At 38.9% G+C, this 18,629-nt stretch overlaps 2 long non-coding RNA genes across 5 annotated transcripts in view; both read left to right on the top strand.

The window, feature by feature from the left end:
- Positions 1–8,188: 8,188 nt before the first annotated feature.
- LOC141626537 (uncharacterized) lies at positions 8,189–10,617 on the top strand. Its single transcript, XR_012536109.1, has 5 exons — positions 8,189–9,365; positions 9,471–9,571; positions 9,662–9,765; positions 9,853–9,947; positions 10,371–10,617. It is a non-coding gene; the product is annotated as an uncharacterized LOC141626537 (long non-coding RNA).
- A 3,579-nt stretch (positions 10,618–14,196) lies between these two features.
- LOC141633072 (uncharacterized) overlaps positions 14,197–18,629 on the top strand; it is a 34,719-nt gene continuing 30,286 nt past the window's right edge. For 3 of the 4 annotated variants that reach the window (XR_012537880.1, XR_012537882.1, XR_012537881.1), the window contains exons 1-2: positions 14,197–14,429; positions 16,652–16,727. This is a non-coding gene — a long non-coding RNA (uncharacterized LOC141633072). Of the gene's footprint in view, positions 14,430–16,651; positions 16,732–18,629 lie in introns of all 4 variants that reach the window. The other variant, XR_012537883.1, reaches the window with a different exon arrangement.

Below are 18,629 nucleotides of genomic sequence, written 5' to 3'. Positions count from 1 at the left end.
CTTTATAAAATCAATGTTATAACATAACTAAACATACAATGCTACGCATCCTTTCATACGATTCACGAAATCATTATATCATGCTATTAAACGCCACATTGTAAACATCCAACATGTATTCATTCCAACAACAAGTCTACATATATCATCAACCTTTCTTTCATATTCTCCGCTTTCTACTCTCTAACAGTTACACACACTTCATCACATTCACACACAAGTTAACCAAACAACACATACGACCTTGACTTACGCCCCCCATGTAACCGGTTCAAAATTGTAGGGCAAGTTCGCGACTTTAGGACGTCTCCCAAGCCTTTGCATTAGCTTCTACAACTTTTACCCCGGGTTCATTTTAATTGACTCCCTATGTTCATTAGGTTCATTGGTTACAGGTTTCAGGATCGTCTCTCTGATACCATTTGTAACACCCCCATACTCCAAGTGCCTTACCAGGACCACTCAGGTATGAAGGTATTACCATCTCGGTTACCCGAGGCAATGATAATCAAATAAACAATAAAGAAACAACGTTTAAATAGAAATACTTAGGGGTCGTTTGGTTCGCTAAGGGAATCGAAGTTCCAAGGAATTGAGAGATCCCATGATTTTATAAATCACATGAAATTGGAAAAATTTGTTTGGTTGGAATGTGGGAAGTGAATTCCACAGGAATTTCCACTTACCTAGGGGGACCTAGGTAAGCAACTTCCCACATTATGGAGGAATTGGAGTTCCCATGGAACTTCAATTCATGTGATTTGGGGCAAACAAACAACTCCCCCATTTTGCAAATCCCATGAATTACAATTCATGTGTTTTAGAATGGGTAACCAAACAACCCCTTAGTGAAGGGTTACAATTCTCGAAACCAAAACCAAAAGTATAATACATGTCCTCAAACTGACTGTTTACTGTTCTAACTGAAATGTAAAGAAACTACTAAGCTACAGCGGAAGACTTCTATCATCATATCGTGGCAATCCCAGCTATCCCAGTACTCATCTCATACCTGCTCAATATCCGCTCACCATCCCCGAATGGATCACCGCAGGTTTACAAAACAACAACCCGGGTCAGTACTAATCACACAATTCAATATATATAACAACAATAAGCTAAACAGACAGCTTGACTGTCACACACACAACCACACCAATTCCAATCATCTCAATCACTGACTGTCCACTGGACCAGCCCTGCCAGTCGGGGACCGCAGCCGTACCAACCAAATCCCCGCTCCTCATAATGAGCGATAACCCTATCCATTAATGTGCACATCCCTTCCGTGGCGGGTTCCACATAAGGCGAAACTAGGGCGTGAAGCCACTCCCGCAAGTGACCCCACTCAGCGAGGACACGCCTCGAGGACCATAGACCACAATCACAATCGTCACAATACAATTACTATATCAAACAATCAATCTCAACACATCAACAAACATCCCATTATGGGACTAATACTGAGTAGGAAATCCTACCTGGAAAGCACACTATCGACGGTCTCTCTCTTTGTATCAAAAAGCTTCCTCTACGAAACCTCCTCCTATCATACAACATACAAATGCTACCAAATCACATACTACTCAAAAACCCCCAAATCCCTATATTAGGGTTTAACCAAAACAAAGGAAAGACAACAAAAAGGGTACATAGATCTTACCCTCGACGCAAGGATCTCAACGGTATAACCAACGATGAGAACCGACCTTCCAAACTCCGGGATTTGCTAACGATGCGATTATGATTAAGAACGTACTTGCTTTCTCTCTTTATCAGTAAATTAGGTTTTGCAAAAGTGTTTAGAATAATGACGACGAAGGTTATATATCTTAATCGCATAATTAACAAAACCCGAGAAAAACTCCCCGTAAACCGACTACTCGACCGAGTACCCTAGGTACTCGATCGAGTACCCCCTTACTCGATCGAGTATCCTAGTTACTCGATCGAGTACCCAACAGGTCAGAAACTTTTCTAAAACGCAACTTACCCTTACTCGACAGAGTAAGGCATACTCGATAGAGTACCCAAAGACTCATAAATACGGAGTATTACAGTCGCTCTGATACCACTTTGTGATACCCCCACATACCAAGGTGCCTTATCAGGGCCACCCTAGCATGAGAGACCATCACCATCTCGGTTTACCGAGGTCAGTATACCAAAGTTAACAATCCAAACACAATTATTAAAGTATAATGATTAAATTTTACATGTTCTCCAAAACCAAAACCAAAGTACAACTGTGAAAGTTTAACAACTAGAAATGAAAACTAGGTCTCTTGACGGCGGAAGTTAGACTCGAGTGATGACTCCCCATAACTGCCCCATAGCTAAAGAACTGCATCACCTATCACAATCTGCTCACCATCCCTGAATGGATCACCACAGATTTTATAAAACAACAACGGGGTCAGTTACTGAATAATCAAAGTAAGACAAGTACAAAAGGCAACCATGTGATCATCATCCGGCTCCGGTCTCCCGATCTCTCACAGTAATCGACTACACACCGAAGTGTATAGTCCTGCCAGATTACCCATCGCAACAGGTAATCATTGTCGCCAGTGGGGGACCGCAGCCAATCCCCACCTAAGCCCCGCTCATCAACGAGTGATATCCCTGTCCCTTAATGTGCACATCCCCTCCCGTGGCGGGCTCCACGGAGGGCGAACTAGGTTGTGAAGCCACTCCCGCAAGTGACTCCACCATAATCATCACAACACCAACACCAACACCAACACTCCCATAAAGATCAACAGAAAATCAATCATACACAATACAACATAATCTCAAATCAATTAAACGGGAACTGAGTAGGGAAACCCTACCTTATCGCAACTGCATAGAGACACAAGCAACACAATCTAGAATGGCTCCTCTATGAATCCTTCACCTAACAACAATCACATAAATTCCAATTACCATTTGTAACACCTTCCCCCCCCCCCCAATTCATAATTCAAAGCAACCCTAAAAGAATAATCAAAGAACTAAGGAAATCAATGACTTACCGACACCAATGATAGAATGAGAGATGAAGAAACTTGCTAATAATCACACACACTAGGGAGAGATTTGGAGAGGATTAGAGCGTCGTTAAAGTGTTTAGGTTTTATAAAATGTAATTAGAAACTTACTAACGTGTTTTATATAACTCTAATCATCTATAAATCAAACCGCGGAATTAACACCTGTCAGACCGGAAACTCGGTCGAGTATAGAGTATACTCGGCCGAATACCCTCTACTCATCGAGTATTCCACATACTCGGCCAAGTATTCCTGGGCAGTAAACTTTCCAAAATACACGACACCCCTTACTCGGCCGAGTAGGCGATACTCGGCCGAGTACCCGCTTGGGAAATCCATAGTATTACACACTCATCCAAAGTTCTTCACTCAATTCTCACTACTTTATCACATTCTGTACTTTCTCTTTCCTGAATTCCTGAATTATTACATATTGAGTTGTTATTGTCTGCGTTGTTGTTGTTTAAGTTGTTTGGGTAAGAAAGATTGATTTGTAAGAAGTTCGATTTTGGGGAGGCTGTCTTTATATGGTCGTAAGTTGAGTTCTAGGAATGATATTGATCTGATTCTAATTGGAGGTGATAGCTTGTCCTCTTACGATTCTAACAATAGGTCACACGCCCAAAACGACCAAGAAACGAGTGAGATACGACTGTTTTACGAAAACTGGACGTTGTTGGGAACTGTGTAGGAACTCGGACGAGTAGGGCCAACTCGGCCGAGTAGCTTGAGAATTCGGCCGAGTAAGCCGTATTCGACCGAGTAAACTTTCTTTGATAATTTGGGTCAGCTTCTAGAGTCGAGGAACTTGGCCGAGTTGTATAGTTACTCGACCGAGTGTCCTGTACTCGACCGAGTACGTCATGTACTCAACCGAGTACCTCTTTGGGTAGTTGTTTTGAGTCGACGGCTATGTTCTTACATTTGTTTTGAGTCATAAGTTATGTTCACACGTATGTCTTGGGTCTTAAAGCATTCTTTTATATATATGACGGTCCTGATACGTAAGTTACCAGATACTATGATGTGGAGAATACCAGCTTATGAAGGATATGTGTTTGGTAGGGAGGACATGGGTACACGTGATTGTGATGGATAGTGGAAAGAATAAGCGAAGTTGACGAGTTATTGAGATAAGGAGCACATTCATTGAGCTATGGTGAGTGAATTAGTCGTTGGCTTAAGTGGTGTAGTGATGGCCGTATATGGTCTAGTGATGATGAGAGTGGTAATGTAAATTCGAGGAATGTGAGAAAGAAAAGTTTGAAATGAGGGATGTGAAAATTATGGTAATTTGGGATATATAGTGATTTCTGGAGAGAGATGATTATGACGATGTTGGGTGAGAAGATGTGTAATGGAAGGTTATGATAAAAAAAATGGAAAAGGTTGGTGTCTAGTGAGCTTAGATCGAGGGATACCGCAATGAGGATTTGTATGTAGTAGTCTTTATGGAGATTTTTATTACTAGAAGGTGAGCCTAGTGTATAATCATTTGGGAGGTCACGGGATGAAGTGAATCTTGGTTTTCTAGAATTATTAAAAGAAGATGTAATCAATTAAGGAGAAATCATTGAGTTGGTGGATTTATCAGTGGGAAGTATGAGTGAGAAGCATGATGAGATGGATTGTTGATAAGAAATGAATGAAAGATAATGATATAGGCTAATGGAATTTGATTTTTGGAAGTAATGGGAAGAGAAGGATGATGGTAAGTTGAGAGAATGTTCGCAAGAATTAGGGGACACGAAAGTAAGGAATTATGGAGTTGTGTGATACTATCATGAGGGTGTGAATTAAGGGATATATATAAATTGCAGGATGACTTGTTAGTCATGAGTTTTGATGAATTAAAGGAGTAAGAAGTTGGTAGAGTATTTGCATGGTATGAGACTATGGTGGTGAGCTAGGTGACGATATAATCAAGGATTAAATTTGAATAGTTGTTGAGGTAATTTTTGTTGATGGATTTGATGTTCGTTATTTGGGATGATAACCAAAGTGAGGAAATGAATTGTTATATTTAGAGGTGATTGCAAAAGAGTAGTGATACGAAAGATGGTGGTGTCATGGTGTTGTCACTAGTGGTTACGGGTAACGTTAAATAAAGAAGTGAGCCGTTCGAAAGAGATTGATTTTTGTGGGGACTATATTACTATGTCAGGGTGCGAGGGAGTATAAGATGTGAATATAGGAGGCGGTTGCCAGCAATTGAGCATTAATGTTATGGTTACTTTGGTCGGGTGGTGGTAGCTACGCGAATTGGAAGAATGTGTTATGAAGGGGCATATGAGTTTAACCTCGTGTGAAAGATGTATTTAATCAAGTGGTAACTTACGTGATCAGGATTGACTAGTTAGATTTGATTATGGGTCTATGATGTGTGTAAGTAATTATGTGAGGTTCTGACTTCATGAGTAGTGGTATGGTACGATATTCATAAAGTTGTCATCTGGTTATTCCATGTAACATGTTGCATGGTTGGATGAGTCATGAGATGATCATTGTGTTGGGACACTGTTTAGTACTAATGTGGTTCTTGTGTTCCGGGTTACGATTTGGGCACGGTACTCCATGTTATGATGTGGGTAATTTCGTGTTGCGGTGCGGCTGTTGGTGGCGGTGTTGCGATGTCGTCATCGGTTGTGGTGGAGTAGGCGGGATACTTGTGAGACGAACTTCTGAAAGTATATGTCAGCCTAGTTTGAGCATATAGATTTTTATTCTGTTTACTGCCGTTTCCTGTGATTTCAGCTTGTGGGTGAGAGTAGAGTATAATATGGGAGAGAGTTGCGCATGTGGTTGTTGTTGTCATAGAACAGTAATACTTTGATGATGGGACATATTTGTAGGATGTTCTGGGAATACTTTCGATCTTGTTTTAGATGAGGGATTGTTGACATAGTTGTGGCAAGTAATTGGGGGATATTTGTATACTAAGCCGGAGGCTGCAGGTGGTTCATATTGTTTATTGGGGCAGTAAGTATAATATGTTGGGAATTAGTATCATGTTAAATTATGGACGAGGTTGGCGGTAGAAAAGGGAAGTTTGAGGACCTAGGGAGTGTGTAACAATTTATGGATCGTGGGTGATGTTGTGGGGTTAGGTACGTGAATAGGGAAGAATGTGGTTGTGCGGTAATGTAGAAGAGTTGAAGTAGTGGTTATGCTGAGGGTTTTGTGGTATATGTTATGTGGTGTGCTAAGTGATTAGAGGTATGGAATTGTTAGAGAAAGAGAGCCTTGGATATGGGAATGGTTGTCGGTGTTGAGGTTATAGTCGATAATCTGTGATATGAAATGGTGATAATGGGAAGAAATATCTAAGGATATAGTACTAGTTGGGTTACGAGGATGTAACGTTTATCTTAAGAGTGGTAGGATGCGATAGAGGAAGTTTGATGGTTATGCATGTTGCAGTGTATTGGAAGTTTTTAGACTTGGTTTAGAATGAGGATGGACTTGTGATTGACATTATTAAAAGTAAAGGTTATGTTTGTAGTAGTATGTATTTTATATGTATGGTTATGGACTAAGGTTGTAGGTAAGTATGGTTGCGATAATGTTGATGGTTTTGGTGGTGACGTTTATGAGTGTGAGTAAACTTCGAGGACGAAGTTCATTTTAAAAGTGGTAGAATGTAACATCTCGCTTGGTGGATTGTGTTGGTATTGGATTTGCTAGTGAGCGGTATGGAAGTAAGACAAAGTTGGCGGCGCTGGTGTTGTTGGTATTCGATAATACTATGGAGTTAGGAGGGCTATTCTATGGTTGATGCTATGTTTTGAACTGCGTTGTTGAGCTAGGCGTTGTTGGGTGAGTTAATGTCAAGGTTAGAGAATGAAAGTTGAGTGGTGTTGGTTGGTGGAGTGGTATGTGAGCGTGCTATATAGTTATGGGTGTGAACTTCGAGGACGAAGTTCGTTTTATGGAGGGAAGACTCTGATACTACGGTTTTTTGGTCCTTAGTTACTCGGTAGAGTAGGTAGTACTCGACAGAGTAAGTCATCGTGTGACTTCTGGTCAGGTTATTGTCCAAGAGCACTCGACTGAGTACCCACTACAAGAAAAAGTGTTTTGGGCGACAAAATGGTTTAATATGGGCAACAAATGTTCTACTTGTTGCACAAAGATATTAGCATAGGCGACGACCTTATTTTCGTCAATAAAAGCTACCCTTTGTGCAACGAGAATTTTTGTTGCCTATATTGTAATTTTGGGCGACGACTTTGGGTATTCTCGCCATTAAACTTCTTATGGGCTACAATTTACGCTTAATTGTTGCCTTTGCTTGGGAAAACAAAGGCGCAAATATTTCCTCCCTAAATAATTTCCACTGCACCCAAATACCCCTTAGTTTTCCCCAAATAATTCCCACCTAAATAATTTCCCCCAAATTTCAAAACCCTAATCTCCTTCTCTAGACACTACCATTCGTTTTATCGATTTCTTCATCAGATCATCCTAATCTCTCCTCCCTCCTCTATCTTACTTTAGCAGGTTTGTTCTTCATATCTCTCTAAAAACCGGTTTTTATTATTATTATTATTATTATTATTATTATTATTATTATTATTATTATTATTATTATTATTATTATTATTATTATTTATTTATTTATTTTTTATTATGAAGGATGCGCGCAGCTTTCATTAAAATAAAAATAAAAGTCGAACACTAATCTCTCCTCCCTCCTCTATCTTACTTTAGCAGGTTTGTTCTTCATATCTCTCTAAAAACCGATTTTTATTATTGTTGTTGTTGTTGTTGTTGTTGTTGTTGTTGTTGTTGTTGTTGTTGCCAGTTGAATTATTGGCTGTAGAGTCTAAAGGAATTGTTGGTATCTTTGTCGTCGTTGTTGTTGTTATCGTCGTCGTCGCCGTCGATTGTCACATCTCAGAGCTCCATTTCAGTAGTATTTCCGGCTGAGGTTGAGCAACTTAACCATTCCCTGAATTTGATGATAAGGGATTCATTATACCATTTCTTCCTTTATTTTTATAATTTATTTGGTTTAATCTATGATTTAAAGATTTTTCTGAACACTAATTGGTTCAAATAAGAATAAGATTCAAGAATGGAAAAATAAAATACTTGAAATAAATATATAAGTGTATGTGTATGAGAGAATTGTTTAGTGGTCCATGTTGGCTCTTTACCCTTCCTGATAAACAAAAGGAAAAATAAAGTAAACTTTCTTTACTAGAGTAATGGTCCATTATATAAGTGTATGTGTATGTCGTGTGTTGTGTTGTTAATCTAAAATTTGTTGTTGTAATGCTAATATTTTTAATTGTCAATCTTGTTGTGTAGTTCGACTTAATGGTCATATAGTTTGTTTATTATGAATATTCCTTCACCACAAGTTCAATGGAAAGATAAGTAGTGGTAGTCCACATAGAGGTAATTTAATACTCACAAGGTCTTTATGGGATCATGTAGAGGTACAGACTGTGAACCTTGGAGATGATCATATAAGTGAACTAGTTGATGGTGATATTTCTTTAGTTCGAAATGATGTCGAAGCAAATCTAGTGGATGCCGAGGTTATGATCACAGATGGTTTTATCGTCGAGGATGAAGAAGAAGATGGGGAAGACGAAGATGAAGAGTTTTCAGATGGTTTTCATCAACTTACCTGTTAAGGCCCTGTTAGAGCACGAGCTCAGATAGTCAATCTGAAATATTATACAAGGATTGTATTAGTGTTTTGTTTTAGAATGAAAACTAAAATGCCATTACTGATTTTAACTAGACTGATAAGAGCCATCATATTCCTTTTGTTTTTCTAGGCAATTAAAACCTATATTGTTGAACTTTTTTGTTTATTCTCGTTATTGTGGTCGGACTGATCAAATCTGTGTTAATGTTTTGTGATGTTATGTCTTACATCTGCTGTGTTGTCCTATACCTGCTTCATGCAGCCGAAAGGAAAAATGCCATCTTAGGAGCAGATTCTACAAGCAAGTGAGCATCCAAAGTTGACATATCATGAGCAACGAAGGCTTGATCAAGCAGAGCTTAGAAGCCTATTTCCTAATAGAAAAAGGCGTGGCCCAGGAAGAAGTTTAAAATATGCTTCGAGAAGGGCAAAAAATCCTAAAGAGAAGATTACGGTGACATTCATGGATTCTGTCAGGTGCGTTGTTGGCGATAAGGCAACTGAATTCATATCTGACTGCAGCAATTGGGTTGAGGACATTTGTCCCTTGGATACGGTACTTCAGAGGCAAAACATTAGCACAAGCAAAGGATAGCAGACCGTTGACACTAGACAAAGACGAATAGGACTAGTTGGTTTTCGAGTATTGGGGTACCGATAAGCAAAAGGTAATGTTATATAGTTTAGTTTTCTAATAGAGTAATCTGAGAAGTGAAATTTTAACATATTTTTGAAATGTAGTTATATTGAGTTAACTTATCTTTGAATTACAGAAAAGAAGCATGACTAACACTGCTAATAAGCTGAAGCAATATGACATACCAGCTAATGGTTCAAGGTCCATGCCTCCACGGCAAGAATTTTCTATGACATGGTATGTATCCGAGTTTCTTTTGCTAGTACAATTTTGGGTTTTTGCTATTGTACGATTAAGTTAAATATATATTGCAAATTACGCATGCAGATTAATGAGCCATCTAATACTCCAACTCAAGATCTTGAAGGAGCACCTGAGTCCCTTGATCAGCAAGATCCTTTATATGTTAGATTATTTGAGAAGACTAAAAGGTGTTTTATCTTCACTTTATTTTATAATATTAATCTTATTGTCACGGATATTAATAAGATGTTGATTATATTTATTTCATTCATTAGGCATAAAAGCACTGATGAAAATAGTCATTGAATTGGGGACCGAGTGGTGAGATAAAGCTAAGAGACGATGTGCAAAAAATGTTTGATGAAATAATGTACGCTCTGTTCTTCTGCCTTTTTCTTTAAAAATAAACAGGGACTTGAAAATTCTAGCTTTGGTCCCCCCCCCCCCCCTACTATGAAGAAAATAAGTTATCCAATAGCAATGGAATCCCTTTGTCATAGATGTCTCTGGAAAAATTTAGATGGTGATTGCAGGATCTTTACTGGGTATCCAGTTTTTCATGTAGTGGAACCAGACATGACACATGCTTTTTTTTTCCATGTTAATTAGATTCAGATTTTGTGTAGTAAACTAGTTTAATTTTGGAAATGCTATTAGTTCATAATGTAAAATCAGTGGCATAATAGAAAAATCTGCTCTATGTGCATTTATCTCATTCTATATATATTCCACGATGTCTTAACTTGTGTTATCAAACTATGCTTTGTGTAATATTTTACGTCTTGCTATATAGGAGGCGACGTTAATGACTTAATGCTAATGGTGTAACACAAACGCTTGGTGGAGCTTTCGGATATTTTTTTGGACAAGTTTGATGTTAGAGGCTGAAACGACATAGTTGGAGCTTTTTTTTTGGTTTAATACCCTAGCATTGGGATTCTATTTTGTTGAACTCAATCTATTGCGTCAACATAAATTTGTGGACCTCCTTGAGGGTTCATTTTTAGTACGTTATTTTTGTTTTTAGGTGAATTGTATTTGTATAAGAAACATATCATATTTGTTCTAATTATAGTTATATTAGTATTTAAGAAACCCACCTTTTTTTTAACAAAAATGAGTTTACTATGAGTTCGACCGGAAACATGAACGACAATGAGTGGTGCAAAGAAATTGTGTATTGCATTTTTAATTTGATTAAAATTGGGCATATAGACAAGAATACATAGGGCAACAACGTATTGATGCACAAAGTTTTCTTTTCCAACGACGATTCATACATTTATTGCAATATAAAAGTGATTAAGGGCAACAAAATAACTTGTCGCCAATAATGGATACATGGACAACAACAAGCTATGTTCGTTGGACGAAGTACCCGTTTTGGCGACAATACCACATAGTTGCCCAAAGATTCATTAGGGCGACAAAACACATGGTCGTTGCACATATGAGTAAGGGCATCGAGCATTGGGCGACGAAGCCACAACGACCTAGATTTCGTTGCCGAAGGTCATGGGCGACGAAAACAGCCCTTTGTGCGACAAAATATTTTGTCGCCCAAACTCATTTTTCTTGTAGTGACCCCAGGTAGTCGACCGAGTACCCGGTCTGACAGGATTAATTTCCGCGGTTTTGTTTATAATAAGTGGAAAAGTATATAAATCGTTTCCTCAGTCTTTTATCATTTTATATTATTTCTAAAAACACTTTTCACAAAAAGAAGAACGACGTTCTACTGCTTCTCCATTTTTGTAAGCAATTCCAAGCTAGGGTTCTTTATTCCTTGAGCTTTTTGCATCTAGTCTCGTGTCAATCGTTGGTAAGCTTTATACCCTTGTTATTTTAGTATCTTGTTTAAGTTTTGGCATACCCTAATTGGATGATTTGGGGGGTTTTGGGTAGAAATCGGTTTATGATGTGTACTTGTTGTTTATTGCTGTAGGTGACGATATGGTACTCTTGTACATTTGTATGATTGGCTATAGTTATAAAAGATTGCGAAAAGGTAGGGTTTTCCCTACTCAGTTGCCTGATTAATTGAATATAAGATGATGATGGTTGATTTATTGGCATGATTAATATGATTATAGTGGTTGTGATATATTGGATGATTTGGCTTGGTTGTTTGTTTGGTTTGTCAGTGGTTCTCGAGGTGCATCCTCGGTTGAGTGGAGTCATCATCGGGAATGGCTTCATGCCATTGATTCGCCCCTTGTGGTTCCCGTCACAAGGGGGATGTGCACATCAATGGACATGGGTTATTCGCTCTTGGTGTGAGTGGGGCTTAGGTGGTAAGGCTGCATTCCCCACTAGCAGGGTGAATTACCTGTTGCGATGGGTAATCTCACAGGGCTACACACTTTAGTGTGTAATCAGTGATTGATGATGAATTGGTGGTCGGAGGAATGTGAATGGTTGATTTGGATGTTTATTGTTGTTTTCTTATATTGATTATTCAGTGAACTGACCCCGTTATTGTTTTACATAACTGTGGTGATCCATTCATGGATGGTTAGCAGTTGATTAACAGGTACTTCTATGGATAGCTTGCGGGTTCTAGTTGGGATGAAGTCATCACTTGTGGAGTCTATAGTCTTCCGTTGAATGTTGTTATAGCTTTGGATATTTTGGTTTTGCCAGTTGTAGTACAATTGGTTTTGTTTTCAGTTGTATACATTTAAACAGTTGAAATTTAAATTATGTTTCTTTATGGTCAATTTTTGTAACACCCCCATAAGTCAGGATCCTTCCTCAGGGCATTCCCAACGCATGAGGGCATTACAAGACTTGGTTTCCCAAGTTTGTAGTGCGAATAATTGAGTAAAGAAGTACTTAAAATTAAACTTAATTAAATAGATAAGTTGTAGTTAGATTAAATAGTTACAAGTTTAGAGGATGCAAATACCATCCTATTTAATACAATCAAATTGAAAGAAGTGGAGTTTAATTATCAAAAACTAAGATAAGCACAAGTGATGATATCTAAGGAAGATCGTTCCCAAGCCCTCGAGTCAAATCACGCTAACCTGTCAAACACTATTCCTCATATGGGGGAAATCACCATATGGTTCACCACATACTCACCTCTACATACCAGTGGGCGGGACACACCCAAGGTGCCATAAATCAACACTAGGTACTCGGAACACGTCCGTGGTACCGGGCCTGAGAGCCACTCAAGTCCCCTGCTAGACGTCAAGCCTCAACCACACAAGTCCCTCCATAACCCAAGTACTAAATGTGCACATCCGCCTTAGAGTGGGAAGCTCCAAAGGGCGACTTGAGCGGAAGACGGTTTCCCAACCGCCTTCCATCTCCATAATCACAACCAAGAACCCACCATCATCCTCCATTGTCAACCAAACAACAATCAAGCCAAACAATTCCAACCATGGCAATTATGTAATCACATAAAACACAACATGTATCAAAATGCTCAATTATCATGAAACCATTAACCATACTTACCTTTGCATAATTATCATGAAACCATATTATGTCATAAACGCTAATTATCAAGAACATGTTATAATGCAACTAGTATGAGACAAATGCAACTAATGACAATAAATGCATAATTAAACACCCATATCATTATAGTTAAGTAAGGAAAAACCTACCTCAAGCTTATCTTCTCAAATCCTCAAGCTAGCCACTTGAAGTGCTCCTCAATGAAGTTTCCTACACAATTAATTACTTCATTCATTGCCATAATTCACTATAATAATTATAATAATTAAACCCCTTAATTACCCATCTTAATTTCCATAACCTAATTAACTAGGGTATAATCCACTAAGATAAATTAAGGTTACTAATATAACATTAATGAAGTAAAGCATAAACCGACTTACAAATAAGGTGGATGAACAAGAAAGAAGAAGGTGATAAGAATTCTTCACTTGAGGATGCTAGGTTTTGAGAGGATTAGTTGGTGGATGTTTTAGAGAGATTTTTGGGAGTTTATAGAGTGATAGGATAAGGTTGGGGAGGGAATTTAGGTGAGAAATAAAAAAAAGATAAGCTTTGAAAGAAACCTCCCACCAACCAAGTTTCTTGTGTAAGCTGAACTCGACTGATATTCGGTCGAGTGGGAAGTCCACTCGATCGAGTGGGGGCTCCACTCGGTCGAGTGACCAATTTCTAGAACTTCCAGCCTTCTGCCAAAGTGCATTCGGTCCTTCACTCAGTCGAGTGGGGCTCCACTCGGTCGAGTGGGGCTCCACTCGGCCGAGTGGATTATCTACTTGGTCAAGTGAGGTCTTTATAAATGCGAGGTATTACAATATTCCCTCCTTAAAAAGAACTTCGTCCCGAAATTCACACCCGACACCATAAAAGCCAATATTCTACGTCCCTTAATTTCTCAAGCACTAGTAGAAAAAGTGCTATTGACATCGCCTTAATAACATCACTTCTTGTTAAAAACGATGTAATTAATAATAATAGAGTTATTTACATCGGTTTTTAGAAAAAAAAAACAGTGTTACTTAATTTATGTATATTGTTTACATCACTTGTTAGCATCGATTATTTGAAGACCGATGTTAATATATTTATGTTGCATCGGTTTTGTTGAAATCGATGTTAATTTATTTAGATGGTATTTACCTTTCAGTTGCCTTGTTTTCCCTAATTTTACTTACCCTAAACCCCCACACAAAACCCGTTGCTTCAATTTTTGAGAGGCCAAAATTCTACATAGTAAACCCTCACACAATCCTTAGCCTACCCCTCGTCGCTCTTCACACCAGTCCGGCCACCACAACCCCTAGCCTACCCGTTGTCGCTGTAACTTCTCCTCTTTGACACTGCTGTCACGCCCGCTATCCTTCACCGATCGATTAAGGTATGTATGAATCAAAACTTTTTCTTATTGTTTTCGATTATATAGTTTCAAATTACATTTGCGTTTCTGAATAATGGTCACGGCGGGTAACTATATGGTATGCATATAACGGTTTTGATTAACACAGTAAATAAAAATTGAAGAGGTGTGAGTTGAACCGTCGTCGGACGGTAATTTGATGAGATTGTGATCAGCAGTGTTGTAGGACAAACATAAGTTATGCGAACCATTGTCGGACTGAGCTGCTCGATGACGGGTTCGCTGCTCTATTGTCTGCTCGTGCCTTGAGTTGCAGTCATGCTCGGTTAAAAGGAGATGGGAGATTGAAGGTGGTTAATGGTGGTTCGTTAGTTTCGAATCTGGTTGCTGCTGTCTCGGTTCAGAGGAGACAAGGCAGGTGTATGATGGTTGTATATGGGTTGTTTAGGATTCAATTTGGTAGCTATGGTGTTAATGGGGAAGGAGGGAATGTGGAGATAGGCTGTCATTATAAAAGCAGGACAACTTTGTTAGTGAATTAAATGTTCCATCTTGACTTTTGCTATTCGATATAATTTTTCATTGACCCGTTTTATTTGCTATTCAATATAATTACTGTGAAGAATGAAGAATGCAACAAGTAGATTAACATGTCTAATATACTTGAAAATTACTGTAACAAACAGATGAAGAAAAAAAGTAGGAAATAAAATTAACAAATAGAAGGGATCAGATGAAGAAAGAAACAATTGAGCAATGGGTGCTGAGTGTTGGATATAATATAGTTATTGTTTGAATGGTAGAGCAATAATTGAAGTATATATGGTCTTATTGTTTCTCCATTATATTAGTTTTGTTCACTTGTTTGCTAATTGTTGTTCATCATCTTGTATATCATATTATCATCATACGCAATACGCAAGTAGATGGCTGTGAGTTAGTTTGCTTTTATTTGGGTTTGGTTGCTAGCCCACCTGAACATTACCCTCTCCCTTCCGTTTTGGCTTTTCTTCATTACATTCTTGTCCTTCATTGTCTTTAGCCATTTCGGCCAATTTTGAATCGGACTTGGCCTCGTTGGCATGTTCTATAACTTTGTCGGTATCACCCTGAACTTCCGTTCCTTTTGTCTTCTCATGCTCAATCAGTGGAGTCCAAATTTCATCATTGCTTGCAAGTTCTAGAATTGTATTACCAGTCTTGGTCAATATTCCGAAGCTATATTCCATTGATGGTGCTGCTGCTAAGACCCCCGCAACGTAGTACTCCCTCTATATCTTATTGATGTTCCCACTTCATTAAATTTCTCCTTACATATTTAATTTAACATGTTGATATTAAATTACGAGTTTGATGAATACGGAGAGTAGCTAACAAAATTACTAGAATTTGTTGTTATTTAATTTAATTTTGATAAATCGATGAATACAGAGTATGTTGTTATGATTAGTGAATATATGATTGCCCTCATGTGAGCTCTTAGAAATGAGCAGCTGATTTTATTTTAAAACATTTTAGTCGCCTTCGTCGAGGTTGTATAAGCAAATTAAACATTTTTTTTTTTCCTATAAGAGCAACTGCACATTGGGGTGAACATGAGGTTTGATGACGGCATATCACGAGTTTTGCTATTGCACTCTTGCCAAGGTTTAGGACCGAGAGTTTGAGAGACATAACACTATCTCGGTATTTTTATGTCTGACAATATCTTGTATGACTAGTGTCCAATTTCTACGTTGTGTATACAGATATAATCTAGGTTCTTTTGGAATGTACAACGATCTGCTACAGATAAAATTGTCGTGTAATATGGAAGTTACAGTATTTTCCTATTAATTTATGCCAACAGAAGTTACAAAGTCACACAGTGTAGGCGATGCCTGTCTCTCATTTTATGTTTTGATTAAGAGCATAATTCTTGCAGGGTGTTGTATAGTGATCGAAAGAAATTGTAGACCTCTTTGATATACGACTTCACTCTTTTCTGTTTGTAGAAAAATGTGAACTTAGTTCATACTCATATTAGATTTTCTTTAAAATTAGGAGAAGGTACCATAAAATGATGAAACCTAATGAATATTGTTACGCTATGTCATCTAAAGACATGAAGCATAATTTTTAATTCTTTTTGTTCCCTCAATTTGATTCTATTTGATATTTAGGATGCTAATTCACCTTTCTATTCATTTTAAGGTTTCTATTTGATATTTAGGATGCTAATTCACCCTTCTATTCATTTTAAGGTTATATAGTTGCTGAAGTAAGACAGTTGAGGGAGCCGAAACTTGCTTTTTGTGGTCTTGAACTTGGTTGGCTCTTGTAAGTATGTTATCTATCTCCTTCCCCCACCCCCTTTTTCAGATCCTTTTGTGATAGCTTACATAGGTGTCCATTCACTTGGAAATTTACCAAATGTTCAAGATTTTATTCAATGTGTAAAAAAATTGTTAACTATCATGGAGGGATGATAGTGGGATGAAAATTATGAGCTCTCTTACACGTGCTGCTGATTCAATTGTTGATGGTGATATTATTATTGTGCAAATAAGAAGATATAAGAGTGGTGTAATACTCCGTATTTAATAATTATATAATAATAATAATATTTTATTGTAATTATACGAGTTATGTTGAGACGGAATGATTATAATAATAATAATAATACTTTATACATGTATTATACTCCCACCACATATATATATATACTCCCTTATCCTCACCCACCCAACCTTATCCTATTGCAATCCACCAAAATCCACCATCAATTAGAGAGATGAGAGAAAGAGAGAAAAAGAGAAGAAAAGGAGATCGCCCTTTTGCCCCTCCACCTTGAGATCGTAAGGTAAACCGTCTTATACTAGCCTTTATATTATTATTTTTATACCATTGACTCGTCCCGACCTTGACCCACCTCTGACCCGTCTTTGACCACCCATTTGACCGCCGTTGACCGCCCATTTAGGGGTTTAACCTAGTTTAAAAGGGGGTTGTTGTCATGCGGGTTAGGGCTTCGGTTTTGGGGCTGTTACGGGTTGGTTTGGGTCTGGTTTTAGGCGGATCAGGGTTGAGGGAAGAGAGGGGAGTAGAGTGGTGGTTATGGGTGGCCGTGAGGGCGGCTGTAGGTGGCGGGAAAGGGGAGAGAAAGAGGGATGTCGAGTGTTGTTATTGTTGTATGCGGTTGTGTCACGGTTGTTGCTGCTATGGTTGTCGTGTGGTTGTGGCGGAGTGGCCACTGGTATCGGCAGGAGGGGGAGCCGGTGGTGGCTGGCGGCTAGGTGACGGTGGTGGTTGGTGCGGTGTGTTTGTGTGGTTGTTGCGGGTGGGGCTGTGTTGGTGTCGGGTATGGTGGTTGGTGAGGCCGTGGGTGGCTGCTGCTGGTCGTGGCCACCACGGCTAGTGGTGGTGGTCCACGGTGGCAGCGGTGGCCGTGGTAGTGTTTTGGGTTTGACTCGGGATTTGTATAGTATAAGACGGATTTTATTTATTTAATTAGTTTTGTAACACCCCCTCATACCAAGGTGCCTTACCAGGACCACCCTACCATGAAAGTATGTTACCATCTCGGTTGCCCGAGGTTAGTACATATCAAAAGCGTTTGAACTGAGCACATTTATTAAAGTACTGTAAAGTATAAAGTTTACATCAACCAAATCCAAAAACTGATTCAACTAAATACAACTCCAATGTCTAAGAATAAAAGAAATCAACTAAGACTCAGACGGTGATACTATGACTGGTGATGACAATACTCCCATGACTGTCCCCAAGCTCATCACTAGCAATACCTGTCAAGCCTGCTCACCATCCCCGAATGGATCACCGCAGATTCCACAAACAACAACGGGGTAGATACTCAATCAATATCGACAAACAAACGAAGTAATCAATCGATCGTCGCCCAATCCCAATCTTTCGTTCACATCAGAATCGACTACACACCGAAGTGTGTAGCCCCGCCAGATTACCCATCGCAACAGGTAATCCTCGCCGCCAGTGGGTGACCGCAGCCGATCCCACCTAGTCCAGCTCCTCAACGAGCGACAAACAATCCATGTCCCTTAATGTGCACATCCCCTCCCGTGGCGGGTTCCACGGAGGGCGAACTAGGGTGTGAAGCCACTCCCGCAAATGACTCCACCACAATCACAATCACACGACATCACAGCCGTCACAACACCCTCACACCAACATCGTCACAACAATCTCCATACTCCGATGATT

The sequence above is a fragment of the Silene latifolia genome, chromosome Y (assembly GCF_048544455.1).
Source record: "Silene latifolia isolate original U9 population chromosome Y, ASM4854445v1, whole genome shotgun sequence".
Taxonomy (NCBI): Eukaryota; Viridiplantae; Streptophyta; class Magnoliopsida; order Caryophyllales; family Caryophyllaceae; genus Silene; species Silene latifolia.
The sequence above is the reverse complement of the archived record's forward strand: the minus strand, read 5'-3'. Positions and strand labels throughout refer to the sequence as shown.